The sequence below is a fragment of the Leopardus geoffroyi genome, chromosome X (assembly GCF_018350155.1).
Source record: "Leopardus geoffroyi isolate Oge1 chromosome X, O.geoffroyi_Oge1_pat1.0, whole genome shotgun sequence".
Lineage (NCBI taxonomy): Eukaryota > Metazoa > Chordata > Mammalia > Carnivora > Felidae > Leopardus > Leopardus geoffroyi.
The window spans coordinates 9,972,965-9,995,952 of NC_059343.1; the positions used below are offsets into that span (position 1 = coordinate 9,972,965).

General features: G+C 44.9%; 1 long non-coding RNA gene across 1 annotated transcript in view; it reads left to right on the forward strand.

The window, feature by feature from the left end:
• LOC123594604 overlaps positions 1-22,579 on the forward strand; it is a 207,664-nt gene extending 185,085 nt beyond the window's left edge. The window contains exon 3 of the long non-coding RNA XR_006710800.1: positions 22,353-22,579. This is a non-coding gene — a long non-coding RNA (uncharacterized LOC123594604). The remainder of the gene's footprint in view (positions 1-22,352) is intronic.
• Positions 22,580-22,988: the final 409 nt, after the last annotated feature.

The window sequence follows — 22,988 nt, forward strand, 5'->3', positions numbered from 1 at the left end:
GACGGAACACCAGCAATCGCGACATCTGTGGGGAGAGGCTCGGATTGCGTACGGGAGAGGCAGCTGGGGGACCGAGGCTGCCTGGGGCCGGGGCAGAAGGAGGTGGGGGTCGGACGAAGACTTTTGAAGGAAAGCACACACCCAAGTCACGCTTTCAAAGGACTTCGGCACGTTGCAGATCGGGTGAGTCCCTGTTACCCTACATCTTCAGCAAAACCGCAACGTATCCACGTTTGAGTGGATTTCATGGGCCACACGGAGAAACGGGACGAGAGGTGCGTAGCCCGTGTAGATGGGGAAAGAGAGCCGAGATCTGAATCGCGCGTCCCTTCAACTTTGCTCTGTCGCCAAAGCCACTCAGGGGGACGTTCACTGCCCTGCTGGCCCTCTCTCCTTCCCAGGGTGAGTCCTGGCTCCCACGTACCGCAGGGTGCCTTACAAAATAGCAAACGTTCCCAGGGCCATTTCGCTACCTCGAGTTGCGTTCCGTGTATACAGCCGGCCTAGAAGCCCGCCCTTGGGTTACTTGGGGCTTGGGCAGCTTGTTGCAAAGCAACCGCTAAACCCTGAGAGCCTCTGGAAAGCTCCTCGCCGCTGACGTTCCCCGGGCACCCAGCGGCTATTCATTCCCCAGGGTGAGGTGGTTTCTGAGCCGGGGACCTGCAGCTCTTCAGAGGAGTCGAGGCACTCGGGCTGTCCCCACGAGCCCAGAAGATGCTGGGAAGGAGAGCTTGTTAGAGAACCCATCGAGGATTCCGTAGCCCCCAGGGTGCTCTGGAGAGCTGAACAAGCGTAACTCCCCCAGACGCTCCAGAAACCGTTCAGAACTCCCGAGGTGCCTGGGATCGAAAACAAGGAGGCTTCCCCAGAGATCTTCGGGGTCAGAGCCAACTTCATTCACAGTGGTCTGTCCAGAGTGGCAATAGCTTCTTAGGTGGTGTTCTCCGGGCTCGATGAATCCGAGCTCCCTCAGGGTCAGATGATATCCTAGGGGTCTAGTGTCTGCAGTGGGTGGCAAAACTTGTTGCCAAAACTTGTTGGGGAAGGAGCAATGGTGACGTGAGCCTGCGTGTGCGTGCGAGCACACATATGTATGCACTCGTGCCTGTTGGGCAGGTAGGAGTGGACCCAGATTTTGTGGGCCTAACATGTGATTTTGAGGGCCCCCCCTTTTTAAAATTTTTTAATGTGTATTTGTTTTTGAGAGAGAGAGAAACAGAATGCAATCAGGGGAGGGGCAGAGAGACACAGGGAGACACAGAATCCGAAGCAGGCTCCGGGCTCCGAGCTGTCAGCACAGAGCCCGACGTGGGGCTCGAACTCGCGGCCCTGAGCCGCAGTCGGACACTTCACCGAATGAGCCACCCAGGCGCCCGTTGAGGGCCCCTTGTTAGAAAAAGGAACATGACATTCCGAGTTCAAAATTAGTTGTAAAAATTCAAATACAGATTTGGAATGAGAAAAAAAAAAAGATTGCAACAAATTACAAATAGAATAAAAGCTCGCAAATTCCAAAAGCATCACAAAATCTGGAAAAATAGCATATGTTGGTTAACTCCCTGGCGCACCTCTACAACATTTTTTCCTGCATTTTTAAACTGCATTTCCTGTGACCAGTTGTTCAAATGACAATGCTTTTGTCATGTTTTCTGTCACAGAAATTGAAAGTCTTTCCTCTGTCTAGCACGCTTGGTTAATTTTTTAAAACTCTTGATAGTTGAGAAATTGATTTTCAGCTTCCCAATTCATTTTCAAGTTGACATGACATTCACTGCCAAAAACGTCGCATACATTTTTAGAGTCTGTTCCCAAACGTGGAAAACCTATCCAATTTCTTGCATGTACGAGCTCTCAGATTTCAGGGCATTTCAAGTTTCCTTGTACAGAAACTGATCTTACACATTCTTTGAACTGATGACCCTCGTTGAACGATTTGGCATTAATGTCCTTGCTTAGCGGTATACCGCTTCTGTGTTAATCATGGTCGGTGTTAGGATTTTGTATCGGATTGGCAAGAAATTTCATTTTCTTCATCTGTGCTTATACGATTCACTTCTTTTCATTAGCTGGATTAGCAAACAACCCAAGTGCCTATTCATTACTTCTATTCAAAATTTATTTCTTCCTTTTCAGGAAAGGATTTTATTGTGATCCAAAGGAAATTGATTTTGTTGTGATCCAAAGGAATCCTTCAATGGTAATTCCTTTCTCCGTATCACTATCACTTCTGTTGATTTCAAATATATATCACACACATGATACATCTTCCTATTGATGTAATATGTATCTTTTACATATAGTAAAATGATATATGAAATATATATCCTATGTGGTGAAATCCATATCATATGAAAATAGTTCTCATGTATTTGAAAATAAATATCATATGAAATGTATTTCATATACACACATATGTAATTTCACCATATAGTAAGTTTATAATTGCATACGCTGAGCTATCATGGTCTCTTCCTGATGGGAGAGAACTTCCATTTTGACTTGAGGTTGTCGAGAACTAAATCTTTCTACCTATAATTCTACTAATTTCATGATGGGAAGATTTTCCACAGCCCAGCTTCTGGCTTTCTGTATTTCAAACTTTCTGTCTCCTCCACTACCCCCTACTTCTGGTGCTTCTAGGCATGACAGCACACATTAATGTTTTTTTTTTTAGTTGTTGTTTTTTTTTTTTTTTTTTTTTTGTCTCTGGCCCTAAATGTCATGATTCTGGGTGAGTCACCCCAGGAGAAGATAGAAGTATTCCTGAAAGCCATCCCTACACCAGGACGGCTGGTAATAACTTAAGACTAAAATACAAATATATCCCACCAAACCCACGCAGCCTAGTTCGATTTCACCTTAGATTTCAAAAATGTCATGGCTGTCGCCAGCACCGCCCCATGTAAGGAAGGGGAGCTGTGATGGAAAGAGACAAGAGATTTAACTGTGGGTGAAATGTATTGCCTTTGCAAGTTTTACAAAAACATGACCGTGTGAAGACATTGCCTTGGAAGGAACCCAGGTTTGCTGTGGAGCCTTTAATTAGCTTCCTGGTCCGTCTACTTCAGGGAGTAAAAGTAGGTAACTGGATGATGCGTTCTACTAGAACCTTCTCTTTTCTCTAGTGTTGAAGCCACCTGTGTTTTTGCAGATGCGTACATTTTCATACGCACTCATACACGCCATATCTCTTTCACTCATTGTTCCAACATTTCTGGTGGAAACAGCTATGTTAGAACCATAGTTTGAAGCAATCTATTATAAACAGAAACAAGTTTCAGGAGTTATTTTTCCCGAAAGAAGCACGAATTTTACTTTCAAGTTGACAAAGAAATTTTTATTCGATGATTTCAATACCGCTAATACTTTGCCAGAAACATCGGAGACTGTAAAGGAAATAAAATTATTTCTGCCCTGCCACAATGATAAAAGTCACCAGAAAGTTGCTTAAGAGGCTTTATTCTTTTGAATAACAATGCTCGCCCTTTTGAATAAGATTAACGTTTTCTTTTTAAATCTCATCTACAAAGCTTTATGAGAGGAATCTGGATTTATTAATCATTCCTGTATCTTTCATCAGTGGCCCGAAAAATCTTAATACAGACTCTACTGGCATTAGAAGATCCACTGAAAGAATAAAGACTCTTTGTGTAGATTCATACTGGGACAAAAATAAATCTGTGTCCTTCTGGTTCTTAGTGAATTCTTTCTGGTCCGTGTGTGTGTGTGTGTGTGTGTGTGTGTGTCTTTCTCTTACACACATCCCAACCAAACACTTCCTTTTGCAAATATTATGATTATCGTTATCTCTGTTGTGCTGGGGGACTTTCCAGCACTCTAAAAATAATTTCAATGCTATGGAGTCAGAATGTTTTCAGTTACTGCTGAGAAAACAGTGGGGTTTCACATCAGATCCATTTTGAAATACCATAAAAGATGCAGAAAATGTTAAAAACATGAAAAATGCTTTGGAAATGAGGATAACTAAATCTGATTGAAGTCAACTTCCGTCCTAGCCAAAGGATAAAACCCTAGCGTTAACGGTTCAACAACAAGGCCTTGATAAAACCCTGTTTCCTGGGGCACCTGGGTGGCTCAGTTGGTTAAGCGTCTGGCTTTGGCCCAGGTCATGATCTCACGGTTGGTGGGTTCGAGCCCCCACAATAGGCTCCGTGCCGACAGCTCAGAGCCTGAAGTCTGCTTCGGGTTCTGTGTCTCCCTCTGTCTCTGCCCCTCCCCAGCGCTCACTCGCTCACTCTCTCTCTCCCTCTCAAAAATAAATAAACATTAAACAATTAAAAAAAAAAAACCTGTTTCCTTTCTCTCTTCCTCATCCTCTTTTCGCTTCCTTTCTCACTGTTTTTTTTTTTTTCTGTCCTACTTTAACATCAGCTAGAACTGGTTTCAGTTTTTCTACTGGTTTTTATCCGAAATCCTAAGCTAGGCAGGCTGTAGGCAAAAGGTACGCCTGAAGGTGAGTTATTCTTGTTCCCAAGCCACCTGCTGTCGACTTGAAACTTGCATATAACTGGATTAACATTTCCCCTCTCGCCTGTACATATTTCGCGATTTGACATAAGCGATTGGTTTTGTTATTGCCTTCAACCATGCAAAATCGAGTTTTTCGATTTGATTCACTTTGCTTATAAATACCACAATGAAGACTAGTAACTAGTCATGGTACAGTTCTTATAAAAAGCTTGGTGTAATATCCGTGAAGATCGCCCAAGGAAAATACAATCCATGGCTGACTATATTCATGGTCTGCAGGTTAAAGACCTTTGTGGTATCTGATAGTGTTCGTTAGTTATTGCTACACATCAAATAACCCCCCGATTCTCAGGAGCTGACAACAACAAAGGTCTGTTTTTTCAGGCACTGGTCTTTGGGTCAGCCACAGCTTGGTTGTCCTCAACTGGGATTAGGAGGGCTTGGCTCCGGCCGGCAGGACGATTTTACATCTCCCTGTTTTTCCATTTTCCCCGAAGCAGCAGCTACTTGAGGCGTATTTTTCTCCTGGTGAATCACAGGAGCCTAAGAGGTCAAGCCCAGCCCCGCACGTGCCCTTAAAGCTTTAAAGCCCCAGTCAAGATTGCAAGCTTTCCGCTGGCCAAGCCCAGACTCAGGGGGCAGGGACGCAGGCTCAGCCTACTTTATTGCAGTGCTAGGTCACGTGGCACAGGGGAGCGGGGAGCATTCAAGACAGTGACCATTTATGTCTGTGACTTGATTCTCCTATTTTTAAAACGTAACAAAAAACAAAAACGTCTACCTCCTAGAATTGTAAGGATTATAGCACTTGGAACAGTGCCTGGCAAATACATTTAAGAAAAAAACACGTACTAAAGTACGAGGCAAAGATGTGAAGGAAACACACCAATCAGTAAATTGATTCTGGGTGGCGATTGTTTTCTTCTTTGTAGTTTTCCCTGTTTCCCAGTGTTCTATAATAAAATGTGTTTTTCTCTAATAACAGTTTGAAAAACGTTGTTAAAAACAAAAAGAGATCTAGGGTTTGAGCCAGTATGTGAGCATCTGATCCCAGCCATTAATTCTTTGTTTTGTGTTTGGGGGTAATTTGTAACCTCTGCCTTTCGCCTTCAGTGTCATTGTTCAGTTTTTCAAATATCCAGTTCCTTCCCTTTCACATCTGCCTTTGGACCCTTTCAAAGGTTAAGTGAGATGTTTTCCATGATTGGAAAAATACACAGCAGAGGTTGGGGGTGCTATAAGCTTAAGAACGCAAGGAGATGATGTTTCGGGTCGTAACGAAATTGCTCCTGGTACATGCTAGGGGAGATACCTATAAATATTAATAGGTTATCTTTACATTATTTTTCTGTTTTAATTATTTGCTTTCTCTTGAGTCCTCATGAATAATGGTACGGACTGTGAGCCTGACCCTTTTAGAAAAATGCTACACTCCTGTAATTATATTTTAGAGATACATTATTTAAAAAGTCACCTTGATATTATTCAGACATACCGTATTATGTCCGGGACTCCAGATCTTTGACAAATGCAAACTTTCCTGACCTTCATCACATTTAGTGTAGACAGGTTGACTGTGGGCATATTTTTAGCTCCATTAGATAAATTGGATTGTGTTTTTTACGTTCTTGGACTTCCAGACCAGTGTTTTCTGAAACCCAAAGTCTGCTTATGTGGGGGCTCGAAGATATGTCTGCACATTCTCTGAGATTGCTTCCTTAAGAGGTTGAGTCAAATTCCTCTCCCCTAAAGTAATGGGAGGTGACCTCCAAGACTAGGAGATAAAAGTGTGGCCTCTCCTCGCTTGCTTTCTTTGATGGCTCATTCTCAGGGAAGCCAGCCGCCATGTTCAGTGGGAGCACTCCAGTAGCCCTGTGGAGAGGCCCGTGTGGCAAGGCACAGAGGCCTCCTGCCCACAGACGCACGCACACGCCATCTTGGAAGCACATCCACCAGCCTCGGTCGAGCCTTCAGGTGACTGCAGCCTCACTGATGTCCTAACTACAAAACCTCAAGACACCCTGAGTCTGACTCCCCCGGGGAAGGTGCTCTCGGCTTCCTATTCCACAGGATCTGTGAGGGTGATAAATGCTGATTGCTTTGAGCCACTGTTTTGGAGTAATTTGTTAGCAGCAACAGATGAATAACACAGCTTATCACATGACTTTACTGCCGGAAAACTGCCTTGAAAGCTTTTATATCCAGACCACGCCGTGCCTCCCATAAGTAGGGTCTGAACTGCATGGTCGGTCCCGTGTGGCGAGGAAAACACACCCAGAATCTGCCTTCGGGCAGCTTATAATTGAATTCCACAAACATGGAACGAAAGAAAAGGAGCCAAACGTTTGTGACCCTGAGGACGTTGCTTCATATCACACACCCTTGATTTATGAAATCGAGAATCACATTTACTTCACGTTGTTACGAGGTTGAGAAATAACGTGAAAGTACCTGCAACGGGTTGTTACTCACGAGTGCTTGCTTTTCTTATTACAGAGGTGGGTTTTCACCACCAGCTCGTTTCTTTTCTTCTTTCCAGCCTTCAAGTGAGAGCCCCTGAGTTGTGCCAAAAATGTCTAACCATTTGCCTGTGTGTGGAAGGCAGCGTTTTCTCCACTAGTTTGGAAAAGTTAGTAACTTCACTAGGAAAAGCTCTCCACTGTCTTTCTCAAAACCATTGGTTTGAACAGCTCTCAGGGAAACGATGGCACCATTTTTTAGGTTTGACTCCATGCCCACCATAAGCTAGTGGTGAATACATCTTTTTGTTACTAATCGTTGAGAATAATAAATAAGCTGACTTTTCACTCTGATGGGCCGACACACTAAATGCCATCAGCCATTTTGAGGAAAGGTAGAGTAACATTTCTTTGGCCGGGCCATGTGTGTGATATTTCATTCCAAAGCAATTCTGTCATCATTTAGATGAGTATCCACCAGCACACTATTTACTCCAAAATTACATAGGTTCCTCTTTTCCTTAATTATATTATAGCTTCCACTCCATCTCATCAATGATATCGATTTTTTTTAATTAAAAAAAATTTTTTTTAATCCTTATTTGTTTCTGAGAAAGAGCCAGGTGTGAGCAGGGGAGGAGCAGAGAGGGAGAGGGAGACACAGAATCGGAAGCAGGCTCCAGGCTCCGAGCTGGCAGCACAGAGCCCGACGCGGGACTCGAGCTCACGAACCGTGACATCATGCCCTGAGCCCAAGTGGGATACTTAACCGACTGAGCCACCCGGGCGCCCCAATGATATCGATTGCTTAAGCCATTGAGACAAGGGGATCTGACACCCACTTTATCACCCTCTTCTGCTCTAATATCCTGGGAATGATCAAGAGAAAGAGACCCTAACGTTTAGGTAGATGACCAGCAGTTTTAAGAGCCCACATCTAGACATTCGATGTACAAGGTGAAAGAGCTAGATGGCAGTGAACAAGCCAGTCACTTCTGACCAGAGAGCAGCTCTCCCTGGCTGCTGTCTCCATATATGCATAATCGCAGCCGCTGGATTGCTCTGTTGTTATGGCAACCATCGCTGTATATCACACCAAAATCTGGTATTGAAATGCACCAGAAGCACAAAAGCATACATTTTTCACATTTTCCCCAAGTTCTTTTCCCACGGTTTCACGTAGCAAGCCGACATGAGACATCGACCTGAGCTTTCAAAATCATAAATACCTATTTCTCCCACTCTGGGGTTCAGAACTAGCTTCTGTGACCATAATAGCAATTCCCCATCACACGGATTGAACACATTTCCAACAATTAGAAGTTCTCTCAAAAATGAAGCGAACAGACATCACGAGCAGAACTTGCCTTCGGATTCCGAACCGCCGAGAGACAATGTGGGGAGATTTCAAATGAGGAGTGACATTTTTGCATCCATTCCACAGGGAACAGAGTGTTGAAATTCACATGCTGTTCTGTTTAACTCATATGGAAAAGTCAGAGGCTTCTTGAATGAAAACTGGCTGCTCCTTTCAGAACAGCGACTAGCTACTTATCGCTACTCCGGTAGTGGAATAACACGCTGCTGTTATCAGAATTGCTGGCCCTCAAATAATGGGGAGAAGGCTCTAGATCATAGTTAAATACAGAGCGCTAAAACTGATTTAAAAAAAAAAAAAAAACTTTCAATAACCCAATTCAGGGACTACCAAGGATGCCTCCTGGAAAGAATTTTGCATTAAGCGTTCATATCAAGAGAAAGACCCCCATCCATTTATCTGACACATTCAACTCACGGCATTATTCCTCTTTCTGTAGGGGAAAGATTGTATAATCGAAAATACCATAACAAATGGAAGTAGCACACAGCAAAACCCAGTCGAGCAAATTGCTGACCTGATGTGAATTTTTGCAAACATTTCTTAGATGCAAACCTAACGGCTTTTTTCCATATTAACGCTATTAAAATACACTCATTGCCAAGACTAGACTATATTGCTCAGAATTCATAACCAACTCAAGGCTTTGGAGTTTGAAATCTGCTTTTTGAATATTGGAGATAATTCACCGGTTGCCACGTCTTTGCCTTATTATTCTTTTCATGGAAAGGCCATTCCAATCAACTGGACAATCTTGTTCGAATACAGCTTGAGAGGGAGGAAAGATTTTTCTCTTCATCACCAAACAGTCCTAGGATCAAACTTCTAACTTTGGAAATGGAGATAAAAATAAAGGTCAAACGAATTAAAATGTCCTTGAGCCAGAAAGTCAGATAGGGTGGAGGGGAGCATGTCATTGGATTTATTTTGCTTCAATTCGGATACCAGAAGCAAACTCCGGCTACTCGGAGGCCTCGTTAGGGAAATATCCCAACCTAGAGACCATAGAGAACTGAACGAGGCCACAGCAATCCCCAGTCAGTCCACTGTCGAGGAAACTGCTGACCTAGTGAATTTCTAGAATGGATAGGCAGTGTAGTCAGAGAAAACTGCCCTACGCATAGACAACGAGCGTCTGACTTTCCTCATGAGGAATCACATCAGTCAAGCTCCTGATTAAACGGATCCTGCATTCCTACTCGGTCTATTAAACCAAGGACCGTGCTCTTGGTTCCGGGGCACCCGACCGTGATGCCAGATCCCGCCAGACCAAGGCACACACTGGACGGTGTACTCTAGAACATTTTCATCATAGCCACGGGTTCTGTCGGACGAGGCCGTTCTAAGCGCAGAGCCAGTGAGAAAAATTAATCAAGATTAATGCTATGGTTTCGGAAACATTGCTTGAAATAACAGACAAGCTTTTAAGTGCTTTCAATTATACGACATCTTAGAAACGAAACAGAATGTTCTGGCGGCTGAGAGAAAACAAATTGGGAGGTGAAGGCTGCATCTAATGATAGAACTTAGAGGATATTTTTCCAAAGTTTGAAAATGTACTCAACAAAAATGCCTGGCTCTTCCCCATACTCGATACCGTGCGAGGTATGCATTCACAACCAAAGAGACGGACACGCTAGCCTCCTGGTGTCAAACAGACCTAAAGAAGGTCAAAGTCAAACGAAGAGATACAGGTGGGCAATATGATTGATCGCTACCACACAGGAGACCCACAGGTTCTCTGGACCCCTTCTCAGGAATGGGAGGTTGACCACCCCACCCCCCCACTCCCGGCTGTTGGGAGTGTTGCCTCCTAATGGCTTTCAGCTGATGCCCTCCCCAGCAGGCTAGCCCACTGGATTGGCGATGTTTTCGCCTAGAAAATCTACCCCAAATGAAGGATCTCTCTCCTCTGTCGCCTCCCAGAATGTTCAGTAGACACAAGCCATCGGGCAGCCATAAGAGCACAGAGAACATTCAAGGGAAGCAGTGACTAATGTTTCAAGGGGGGGCGGGGGGAGGAGTGGTCACAGTAACAGGTTTTTCTTATTTGATGTATCTGCTTTGCGAAGCGTGGGGCTTGGGGTTGCCAAGGAAAATCCAACGTGGGCTAGAAAAAGGCTAGAGGCTCAGCTGAGATGGCTAGAACAAGGCACCCTTATCCCCGTGACGGACAAAGGCCTTTCTCGAAGGAAAGCAGGACGCCAATTCTGGCGCCGTTGGTTCGCGCGCCGGTGAGGACAAGAAGTCAAGTCAGGTTACACCGGCCTGAGCGTGTTAGTCCGTAGAGCCGGGAATCCCGCTGCAAGTTCGACTGCGGCTCCTCCTCTGTGCCTCCGTGGGCAACGAGCCTGAACTTGGAACTCGAGGAAACGGCATGTTCTTCGGGGCGCAGGTCAGGATTCGCGGGAGACTCGTGGGCGCACCAAAGTCTGAGAAGCAGTGTTCTCATCCGGTGCTTCTCAAAGTTGGACGTTCAGCAGAATCAGAAAAGCGATCTGTTAGGCTGCGGGCTGCAGGGCTCAGCCCAGGGCTTATTGGAAGCGAGGAGGTCCGAGATGGGGCCCGGAGAGCTTGCGTTTCAGGCAGGTCCGTAGGCGAGGCTGGTGCTGTGAGGGGCGCACCCTTGAGTAGCACTGCTGTAACTCGGTCTCCTCATTCACCGGGGAACGAGGCTTTCTCTCTGAGAGCCCACGGGTTTGCAGAGTCCTGGGGGGCACCAGGTGCACAGAACGTGCATTCACCAGTGAACTTGCCTCCCGACCCAGGGTTCACGGGGAAATAGACATGGCCCGAGAGGAGAGAAAGGGTTCCTAGACCTGAGGGCTTGCTTACCTGACTTTGTCATTGTTTTGGATATTCACGCCCAGGTTCTGCTTGAATTCTCGAGGGGGGGGTGGGGGGCAGGAGAGGACTACGGCAGAGAAGGGATGAAAGCAAAAGCCACGCAGGGGATAGAGAGTCCAACAGGGAGAACTGGGTTCTGTGAGAACGCATGGCCCAGCCGAGCTCCCACCGCAGAAGGCAGCCCCCTCGATGTTCCGGTGCCGGGTTCTTTGCGAACAGAGTACTGTTTGGGAATCCTTCCCATTTGTAGTTCTTTTATTGTACGGACCAAATGGATCCTTCCTGAACATTCTCCTGAACGCCATCCCTCCCCCTTCAGTTGATGGCTAATTTTGTCATTGAGCTTTCTCTTGGTCACCTTGTTCTTTCCTTGAAGCTGAGGAAGGCTGGACTCCCATAAACAAGCCATCATCCCAAGTACTGTGGCTGCAAGATTTACACTGCCCGTTATCGTGGCAATCAATACGGCGATACTCACTTTATGTCTGGAAGAAGTTCAGAGATGGGGAGTAATTTATCCAAAGTCATAGCCTGTCCGGGTTGGGGATATGCTTAGAATTTCGATCCCCAGTCTGAAGCCTCTTGATAGGAAAGAGAGACATAAAAATGATGAGTTCCAAGGAAGAGCTAGATTTTACACTTTGAGACTTGATTCCTTTACCTGGCTGTATTTTCTCCTCCCTGGCCCCCAAGCACTGACCTCTGGATATAGCAGCGTTATGTCCATGAAAACAGAAGCAACTTTGGGGGAAGTGGATCTCAGGCCTTAATCAAAAGCCCCCCTTGTGAGAATTAGGCATCCAGTTCAAGACCGGGCAGAGCCCCTTCGGACGAGTCCACAACTCATTTAACGAATGACGGATCTCAGAAATTTGCCTCCTCCTGCTCCAACCCCCAGATCCGTGTCAAAATTCAGTGCAGTGGGACAATCAAACGGTGACCACCTCTAAGCAGGAGAGGGTAGCGATTTGGGGCTGGGAAGGAAGGAGCCAGGCGGAATTTTCTGGAGTGAAAGTAAGCACCCTTTTCACGGAGGTTTGGTATGCATTTGTCAACGCTCGTGGAATGGTACATTGAAGATTTTTGTGTTTCCTTATGTGTTCATTCTACCTGTAATAAAACCTTGGCTCATGAAACGGACTCCCTGGGAAAACATTTGGGACAGTGATAGGGTTAAGAGCTAAAAGCTGTTAAGTTTTGCCGTTTTCAGCTCCGTCATTATCTTCACCAACCAAGAGGGGGTCAGGTGGAAGTTCTTAGAAGCCAAAACGTACATGTATCTCAAGTAGAGGATGTATGTTCTGGGGCAATTGTCTTTCTGCTGGAACTGCCGGGAAACCAGATCTTTGCCCTGGATGGAGAAGCTTTCCTTCGGCAGTCAAGCCTCGTGGAAAAATAGTCGCTAGGATTGTGGTTGTATGTGGAGGACTTGTAGGAACTCGGTCGTGACTCTCCTGGAGGAGACCCCACGCATCTCCCGGTCTCTGCTGCCTTCCCCTAAGTCAATGTAGAAATGGGTCAAACCCTGGCGGTGGGGGCGGGGGGGCCTGCTTCAAGACAAAATCCATTACGTTATGGGTTGGGAGAGAATTATAAAAGCACGTGGGTAAAGAATAAACGTTATTGGGGCGCCTGGGTGGCGCAGTCAGTTAAGCGTCCGACTTCAGCCAGGTCACGATCTCGCGGTCCGTGAGTTCGAGCCCCGCGTCGGGCTCTGGGCTGATGGCTCAGAGCCTGGAGCCTGTTTCCGATTCTGTGTCTCCCTCTCTCTCTGCCCCTCCCCCGCTCATGCTCTGTCTCTCTCTGTCCCAAAAATAAATAAACGTTGAAAAAAAAAATTAAAAAAAAAAAAAGAATAAACGTTATTAAAATTGTTTCCTTTGCGAGTCGTTACCCTTCTGTTCCCTCTTTGACCATCCCTCTCCTTCCCCAGTTTACCAATGTGGTTTGCTTCTTTTATTATCATGCGATATTTCAAGTCTTTGGCAGATGACTTCTTCTTCCTTTTGTTTTTTTAAACTAATTTCTACCCCCAACCTGGAGCTCGAACTTACAGTCTCAACATCGAGAGTCGCGGGCTCCACTGGGACTCAGCCCGGTGCCCCAGATCACTTCTTTCTCAAGATTGCAAATGTGTGTTGCTTTGTGATCAGTGATTATCAATAACTGATGAATCAATGAATCCTCCTATGAACGTTTGCCCCTCTGAGTTTTTCCTCACCTTTACGCTGTATGTACTTGGAAATAGGCATTTGGACATGATAAATGGTAATTAGATACTACTCTTACCTTCCTAAACAGGTGCACGTATCTGTATGAGTGACTGCTCTTAGCTTTTGTGATTTATAATTTATACCGATTTTTTATGTAAGAGCGTTGTCATTAAAATAATGGAGATATATCTGCTTTTCTGTCTCTATAGACTCTACAGTCCGGTTGCTTTATAGTGTATTTTTTTTTTTTCAGCTTTATGGAGATGTAATTGATGTATATAACGTTGTAGGAGTGAAGTGAAGTAATATTATGTGAAGTGATTACCCCACTTATGTGAAGTGAATACCCCATAATATTGTGAAGTGATTACCCCGGTAATGGTAGTTAACACCTCAGTCACTTCACATAATTACTTTTTGTTGTTGTTCTTGTGATGAGAACACTCAAGATCGACTCTCTTATATCTTTCAAATATGTAATGCAGTGTTAACTACACTCACCATGCGGTACGTTAGATCCCCAGAACTTTTTCATCTTTTAACTGTAAGTGTGTACCCTTTGACCAACATCTCCCCATTTTCTGCACCCCCTCACCCCTGGGAACCACCACTCTCCTGTTTCTAGTTTGACGTTTTTAGATTCCACACGTGAGATCATACAGTATTTGTTTTTCTCTATCTGACATATTGTCCTTAATATGATGACCTCAAGGTCCATCCATGTGGTCACGAATGGCAGGATTTCCTTCTTTCTCATGGCCGAATATTCCATTGTGCGTGTATATATATATATATCATATATCCATGTGGATATATGGGTACGTGTGTGTGTGTATATTATTATTATTTTTTTTATATTATATGTCCATAGAGAAACATCTTGTTTATCCGTTCATCCATCCAGGGAAACTTAAGTACTTAAGCTGTTTCTGTACCTTGGCTATTGTGAATGATGCTGTGGTGACCATAGAAGCTCAGATCTCTCTTTGAAACCCTGATTTCATTTCCTTTGGATATACACCCAGCAGCGGAATTGTTGGGTCACATGGTAGTTCTATATTTCATTTTTTGAGGAACCTCCCAACTTACACGCCCACCAACAGTCCACGAGGGTTCTCTTTCCTCCACATCCTCCCCAACACTTGTTATCCGTTGTCACTTTATTTATTTTTTAAGTTTATTTGAGAGAGAGAGAGAGAGAGAGCATGAGCCAGGAAGGGGCAGAGAGAGGGAGTAAATCCCAAGCAGGTTCCACACCCCCTGCTGAGCCCAGTGTGGGGCTCAATCTCCTGATTGTGAGATCATGACCTGGGCCAAAATCAAGAGCTGGATGCTTAACCAAATGAGCCACCCCGGCGCCCCATCTCTTGTCTTTTTGATAGTAGCCCTTCTAACTCGTGTCAAGTGATATCTCAGTGTGGTTTTGATTTGTATTTCTCCCAATGATTACTGATGTTGAGCCTCTGTCGGCCGTTTGTATGTGTTCTTTGGAAACATGACTATTCAGGTCCTCTCTTCGTTTTTTTGATGGGACTGTTTGTGTTTTGCTCTTGAGTTGTAGGAGTTCCTTATAAGTTTTGGATATCAACCTCATGAGACTATCAGCAATTTCAAAATTTGAAAATGGAAATCTTTATTTGTGGTGTAAGTCAGTGATTCGCAAACATTTTGGTCCTGGGGGTCATTTAGTCTTAAGAATGCTTGAGGACTCCATGGGGCGCCAGGGTGGATCAGTTGGTTGAGCATCCGACTTCAGCTCAGGTCATGATCTCACGGTTTGTGGGTTTGAGCCCCGCAATCGGGCTCTGGGCTGACAGCTCGGAGCCTGGAGCCTGCTTCTGATTCTGTGTCTCCTTCTCTCTCTGCCCCTCCCCTGCTCATGCTCTGTCTCTCAAAAATAAATAAATGTAAAAAAATAAAATTAATTAATTAAAAAAAAAAAAAAGAATGCTTGGGGACTCCAGAGAGCTGGTGTTTGTGTGGGTTTTCTCAACTGATATTATCATGGTAGGAACAAAAGTAGAGAAAAATTTCTAAATACTGATTTATGAGCTTATTTAAAATAACAATAACAAACCCAGTATATGTTAACATAACACATTTTAATGAAAGTAACCATTTTCTAAAATAAAAAAATAAATTTCTTGTGAAAATGACACCGTTATGCATTTTTGCAATCTCTTTAATGTCTGCCTTATTAGAAGCAGCTGGATTCTCATACTTCTGTATTCAATATATTCTGAAACATTGTTTTGATTAGGAAATATGGAGAAAACTCAGCCTCACACATATATGTATCTGGAAATGGGAGGAATATATATATAAAGTTTATTTATTTATTTTGAGAGAGAGAGCAAGGGAGGGGCAGACGGAGAGAATCCCAAGCAGGCTCCAGGCGTCAGCGTAGAGCCCAACGTGGGGCTTGATCTCACGAATGGTGAGATTATGACCTGAGCCAAAATCAAAAGTTGGATGCTTAACCGACTGAGCCACGCAGGCACCCGGGAGGAGTATATTAATAGCTTTTTCAGGTAGTTGTAGATATTCCTTTTTGGTACTCTACCAAAGTTTGAAAAGTGGTAGTTTCTTGAAGAAAATATGCATCATGAGATTTGAGACCATAATAATGAAGTTTTCGTACTCTTCCGTTAAAGTTCATTGGGTTATCTTACGTTTTGAATGAATATTTTTCCCATGCATGGTTTTGTAGCATCGTGTGTTGATCATTAGGGAAATGCTGTCTCACTGAGCTATGCAGGTCTTCCTAACGCAATGTAAAATAAAATCACACTACTCCTCAGCTGTGAAAAGTCACTGGCTTTCAGTTAGGCTTTCAAGTTACAACGGTACTGCGCGAAAGCAGCAGCTTATTGACCCTGCAACTCCAACTTGGCACTTGAAACAGTCACTGAGCGCTTTTCCTTGAGACGATGGATGATTTAGACACGCTTCTCATTTTGTCTCACAGAATTTTAGAAGATCAGTACTCGAGGGTTGAGATGCAATGCAATAGTAAGCAAACACAAAGCCTTTGTCCTTAGGGAATTTCTATTCTACTGGGTGAGACAAACTAATCCAACACCTACTAACTGTAAATGTGTGATTGTCATAAGTGCCATGAGATCCACACGAGGGGCAGTCGGCTTAATCTGTGGGTGGGAGGTTAAGACACAGTATTCCTGAGGACATAATGTTCGCCTTAAAACGTCAAGGCTCAATAGGTGTGAGCAGGTGGGAGAGGGGGTGATAGAGAGTGTTTTGGCAGAAGGACCCGCATGTGCAAAGGTCCTGAGGCAGGAGGGAGCTTGACATGTTCCGGAAACGGGAAACAGCTCTGAACAGGAGGATGATGGGAAATAATGCCAGCATGGAAAGTATAGACCAGAATATATCATAGTCTCGACGAACATCGTGGCTTTTGTGCAGAGAACAAAAAGGTGCCACGGATGTGTTTCTAGAAAGGGTGGCTTAATCAACTTAGCAGTATAAAAAGATCACCTGGGCAAGCGGTGCTGAGAATCAACAGATGATGTTGGAGGGTTAGGCCGATGAATGCAGGGAACCATTTTTCAGATGAGGAAGCTCAGAAATATTGCCGTTTGCCAAAAATCACACTACTCCCGATCTCAAAACTGGGATTTCCCCACTGTCTTTTCCTTTATTTTTTTCCAGCTTTATTGAGGTACGACTGACAAATAAAATGACAATATATTGAGCCACACTATTTTTTTCTTCAAGAACTGAATGATATTTCTGATACAGAGGCTTCCGAGGTTGGGGGGGCGGGGTCATGGACACTTCTGGGATTCTGCCGACAGCTCCTGTCCTTCTCCCTAGTTTGTACACACACAGAATTGAGACCCCATTTCTAGAGGCTTTTCAGGTCTTTTGAAACCCACCCAGAGATTGCTCAAGATCATTTGAAACCCAAGGTTAACTAGGCTTATCCTCAGGCCTTTCAAAGCTCTTACCGGCGTTAAGTCTGGTCACTGGTGGATTTTTTAATAATCAGCGAAATCACTAACCACTGCAGATTTCCAGACTAAAAATTGGTTGCTCTTCATAGAATTACCATGTAACCCAGCAGTTCCCCGCCCCCCCCCCCAGGTGTGTGTCCAAAAGAATTGAAAACAGGCATTGAAACAAAAACTTGTCCACGCGTGTTCGGAGCAGCGCTGGTCACGATAGCCAAACGGTGGAAATGACCCAAATGTCCGTCGATGGATGAATGGAGAAACAAATGGCAGTCTAGTCATACGGTGAAAGGGTTTGGCAGTAAAAGGGAATGAGGTCCTGATGCGCGCTACAACACGGATGAATCTTGAAAAGTAGACAGTAATATGAGGGCTTTTTAAAGACTTTAAATCCTACACACCGTTCTTTGAATGTTCTCTTCCCTTAGCTGCTCTGGGTCTGTTATTTCTACCTTGTTGATGACAGCAGTGGTTCTCAAAGGTGGGGGCAGGGAGGTGGGAGTGGGTTGTTGTGACCTCCCGGTGGGCCTTCACCAACGTCTGGAGACAGCTGAGTCTCCGTAGACAGAGGCCACGGATGCTGTTAAATGTCCTACGACGCACAGGACAGCCCTCACGGCAAAGAGTGATCTGAGCTCAAATGTCCATAGTTGCTGAGGTCGAGAAGCTCAGGATTATAGCATTGATGCCATAGGACTGAAAACGCCAATAACTACTCATGCAGACAGCTCCCATTCTCTTGGTCTCCGTGGCTTGTGATGCCAAATGCTGAAACAGCCAGCCCCAAGGAGAGGGTTCTGGAACTCTATAGGGAAATCAAAGACCTTAGCCTTGTAACTTACGCCACAGAGGCTATATCCCATAAGGTCCCCGGGCATGTACATGTCACGGAACTATAAAATGGAAGTGAACCCCTTGTCCTGTGTTTTTCACAGCATAAGAACAACGCGATCTATAAAGGAAAGAGACGAGCACATTTGTCTCCTTTTTCTTTACCATTTCATTTACTCTCACTAATAATTGCATCATCAGTGATTTCATTCTGAACCCGGGTTTATTTCTTGATGTTTTACATTAACCCATAGAAGGTTGGTCCTTTCATCTTGCAAGGAAGACACTGGCTCTGTGGATCCGTTTCAGTGTCTTTAATAATATTCTAATATGGGTAAAAACAAATGCTTTTATAACAGGCATGATCTCGAATGGAAATAAGACCCTCCATCTAAAAAACTTTGTGACTGTCTTTCCTGAAGGGGACACACACACGCTTGCGTAAGACAGCAACGGATCCTTAAATATTCTCCTTATTATCCTGCGGAAAGACGACGTGCTCCCAAACACCCTTAACCGTACTTACATTACTTTAGAAAATACCTTAGGGGGGCGCCTGGGTGGCTCAGTCGGTTGAGCGGCCGACTTCGGCTCAGGTCACAATCTCGCAGTCCGTGAGTTCGAGCCCCGCGTCGGGCTCTGTGCTGACAGCTCAGAGCCTGGAGCCTGTTTCCTATGTTTCGTATTCTGTGTCTCCCTCTCTCTGACCCTCCCCCATTCATGCTCTGTCTCTCTCTGTCTCAAAAATAAATAAACGTTAAAAAAATTAAAAAAAAAAAAAAAAGAAAGAAAAAAGAAAATACCTTAGGGAAAACCTTCAGTAATTATTTACTTGCTGGAAGGTTTCCTCGCTGAAAAATTGTGCTTGGTCTCTCCCTAGCTGCAGAAAAATGTCACAACTAGGAGACATCATGTTGAACACATCGTTTGACAATTTGGAGGTCACATAGGGGAGGGGTTCATGATATAGTTGCTCTATAATGAGTTTGCCAAATGCATCTGTGCCCGCCCCCGTGGTGTGAGGCCATCCAGAAGAAATGGAAAAATCACGTTTGAGGACAGCGGGTGCTTGCTTATGCGAATTCACTCATACTGAACATGGCATGAAGTCAAATTCACATTTTTCTTTATCTTCAGGTCTGGCTAACCCTTTCTGATAACAGTGCACACGTCCATGAGGCCGCTGAGGCCAAGACTTCATATGTTTGTGATTAGGAGACGATTGCTACAATAGGAAGTGATGTATTTGAAAGAAATTAACAAACACACACAAGGGTGGGTGTGAGCTTCTCAGCATGGAAACATCTGCTCCAAACGTTTCTGAGCTAGGAAGAATGTGGGGACCAACCATATGGTTCTCATGGAAAACGCTTACCTCGCAATCTTGACCTAAGAGATGGTGTCTGGACAGAGGAGGAAACAGAAGTGGCCTTGGAATTGCATCCTTTTAAAAACAAAACAAAACAAAAGCCGTGTCCCTATGCTTTTGTAAAGCGTTTCTTCATAGCATAAAAATTCCCCAAATATCCTCTGCGTGTTTATTTTTTTAACTCCTTACACAGTTTCCCCATGGTTAGTATCTTTCATGACTGCGGCATTTCTTGTCAAAATGCAGAAACCAAAATTGGCACATTATAATTTAATCAAACCCCAGACTTTATTTGAATTGCGTTTTTTCTGTAACGTCTTCTCTCTATTCCAGGATCCCATCCAGGACACTAAATTGCATTTAGTCCTTTAGTTCTTCTCCTCTTCCTTCTTGGCTTTTGATGAGACCATAAGTTGCAAAATGGGCTCTTAAGAAGTCCTTCTAAACATACCAGGGCCAACATTTCAATTGTGTCTATTGTAAGGAAGAACAAAAACACCTTTACCCTCCAGGTTCGGCAGTTGGGTCCCTGGAAATGAAACCGAGAAAAGACAGGTTAACAAGAGAAACACCGAGGTTATTAACGTGAGCAGAGTGAATATACGTGGAAGAAATTCAGTGAGAACTCAAAGTGGTGGTTAGGACTTGGGCTGGTATAACACCTGAACGAGAGCAATAGATTTGTAGCAAAGTGACAAGACAAAAATAAAACGGTCTTGGGCTTCTCAGGGTGTCAAGCCATGGTAAAGCAAATATATGGGGGAACTAATGGATGAAAATGGTTACTTAGTGAAGTTTGTTACATATAGATTCCTCTCATCTCTGGGCTGAAAGGAGTGTAGAGTTGTCCCCAGTTATTAGGAGTCTAAGAATTGTCCTCCTCTTCCTGGTATGAGAGAGAGAGAGAGAAAAAATAATAATCTTATGCTGAAGTGGTATATTTTGAGGAGGCATATTCTGATCCTCTATACTCTAATTCAAAAAACAAATAAACAACAAATAACAACAATTTTAAAAACCCAATCCAAAAAAACCTTGGAAAATTAAAAAAACTTAGCCATTGCTATTTTACCTACATAAAATCAGTCATCCTCCATTTGTTAAATTTATTTTCTATGATTTGATTGGTTATTCAGGCATAACTCCTATCTGGATCTATCTCATGAGTCGGAACAAGAGGTCATCAGGCAATAGGAAGGACTAGACTAGGACAAGCAAGGTATTAGAAACTAGACTTCTGGACTGGGAAAGAGCAGAAGTTTGGACCAGACCACGCTTAACTATACGAGGGGAAGTTCAGAGAGCTGGACAACTATGTCCAGAAAGCTGGACCATAGAACATGTGGGAGACCTCAGACAGATGGCATCAGAAATTAGAGCAAATACGGGCCCCTGGGGGGCTCAGTTGGTTTAGCGTCCGACTTCGGCTCAGGTCATGATCTTGCGGTTCGTGAGTTCCAGCCCCGCGTCGGGCTCTGTGCTGATGGCTCAGAGCCTGGAGCCTGCTTCGGATTCTGTGTCTCCCTCTCTCTCTGCCCTTCCCCTGCTTGCGCTCTGTCTCTCTCTCTCTCTCACACAAAAATAAAATTTAAAAAAAAACAGTAAAAAAAAAAATTGGAGCAAATAACAGGAATGTGGGGGCAAGGGTTGGGTGATGTGCGGGAGCCAGTCAGCGATGAGGAGGAGGTTGGACAGAAAGAGCAGGAAAGACATCAGCCTGGGCTCCCACTGCCTGTGAATCAGAGGCAGGATCCTGGTGCGAGATCTGAGAGGTCAGGTTCTCGGCTGTATCGCAGCAGGACTTGGGCATACGGGGACTACCCAGGAGCAAGATACCGGGCATACCAACGTAGAAAGGTGAACACAGAGATGCTGTTAAATATCCTACAATGCACAGGACAGCCCTCACAGCAAAGAGCTATCCAGCCCCAAATCTCGTCGGCGCCAAGGTTGAAACTCTGAGTTAGGGTTAATGATTACTTATTTTCCTGTTCAGGGAGAAATGAGCATCTTTTGTTTGGTAGGGATGTTAATTCAACCTCCAGTTAACCTGAGTTCGGACCTTACCCTTACCTCCTCCTAAGGTCGTTCGGCACAGAGATCAGTGGCATAACATTACACGATCAGATGTGGGCAACGCACAGCTATGGAGACAAAACAAAACGATTCAACTTGAACTCCAGCTCCCAACGGGTAGAGGGGGGCCCTGAGGTGGGAGGACCGCAGCTGATCATGACACACAGAATTGAAGGCTGCTGAGAAGTGAAAGAGAACCTACCCGTGACATGGAGACGGGAAGTTCACCATTTCTAGCCACAAAACAAGACCCAAATGGATACAGTCCGCCCAACCGGGGTAGGCGGGAGAAAACCCAAACCCACCCTTGGATCCAGGGTTTGACGAGCCCCAGGGAGCCATGGGATAAAATGGCGTTTGTGGTCTCAGGGGAATTGTGAAGCATGTTTAAAAATATATTTCCACAATGTGATGTGTGATAAAGAGTGAAACATTCCTAACAACAACCACAGCCCCAACCCCAACCCCCACGAAAGAAGAAGCCTCGGCCTCCCAGCCCTCTGGGTGACTAACCCAGCCTGGATTTTCTGGACCATTCCGTAGGCCCCAAGGACAAGAAAGCACTGATGGAAGAAGGAGAGAGTCAAGGCTGTGAGAGTCTATTCTTTGTCACTGGACAGAAACATAAATAAATAAAACCCTCAAAAACGATAGTACCACGTATTATCATGGCACAAAAGAGTTTACGGTTTCCTTAAACTTCTTGTTTCGCAGGGGAAGGGACCGAGCCCTCACGACAAGGTGTGTAGACAGTGGAGGCAGATGAAACCCAGGCCATGCGATTCCTAAGCATAACCTCTACCCGTGGATGTATTCAGAAGACGGAACAACGGAGCAGCACAAGGTAAGAGCAGTCAGAACGCGATGGCCCTTGAGCGGAGCCGTCCTGCAGACCCTTGCCGGGCGAACCCGGCTGTATCACAAGAGGCTAGCACAGTGACCGAGGGAGGGGAACACCACAGTTGCTCAGGGCCCTGTTTACTGACTCTGTGCTTGTATACTACCCGGCCCTGCAGTTCTGCCCTCGGGCCCTCAAGCGTCGGATCAGACGTACTGGTGCATGTGGGCCGAGAGCAACGTTGTTCCCACCCGGTCTCGTCCCAGGCCGCCTTCCTGCGAGGTCCTGTTTCCGCCTGTCACATAAAACATGGACAATTATTTCCAGCACAAGCTGACTAAGAGCGAAGGAGAAGCCAGATTGTCTGCTCCCTCGAGCATTTGTAGGCAGACAACTTTTAAATAGAAGCACACACATGGGGTTCTGACAGCTGCAATGGGACAGTGAGTTCCGGTCTGACGTCCCTCTAGAAAGAGAAACTCGGGCTACTGTCTTGCCTCTTGAAAAGCGGT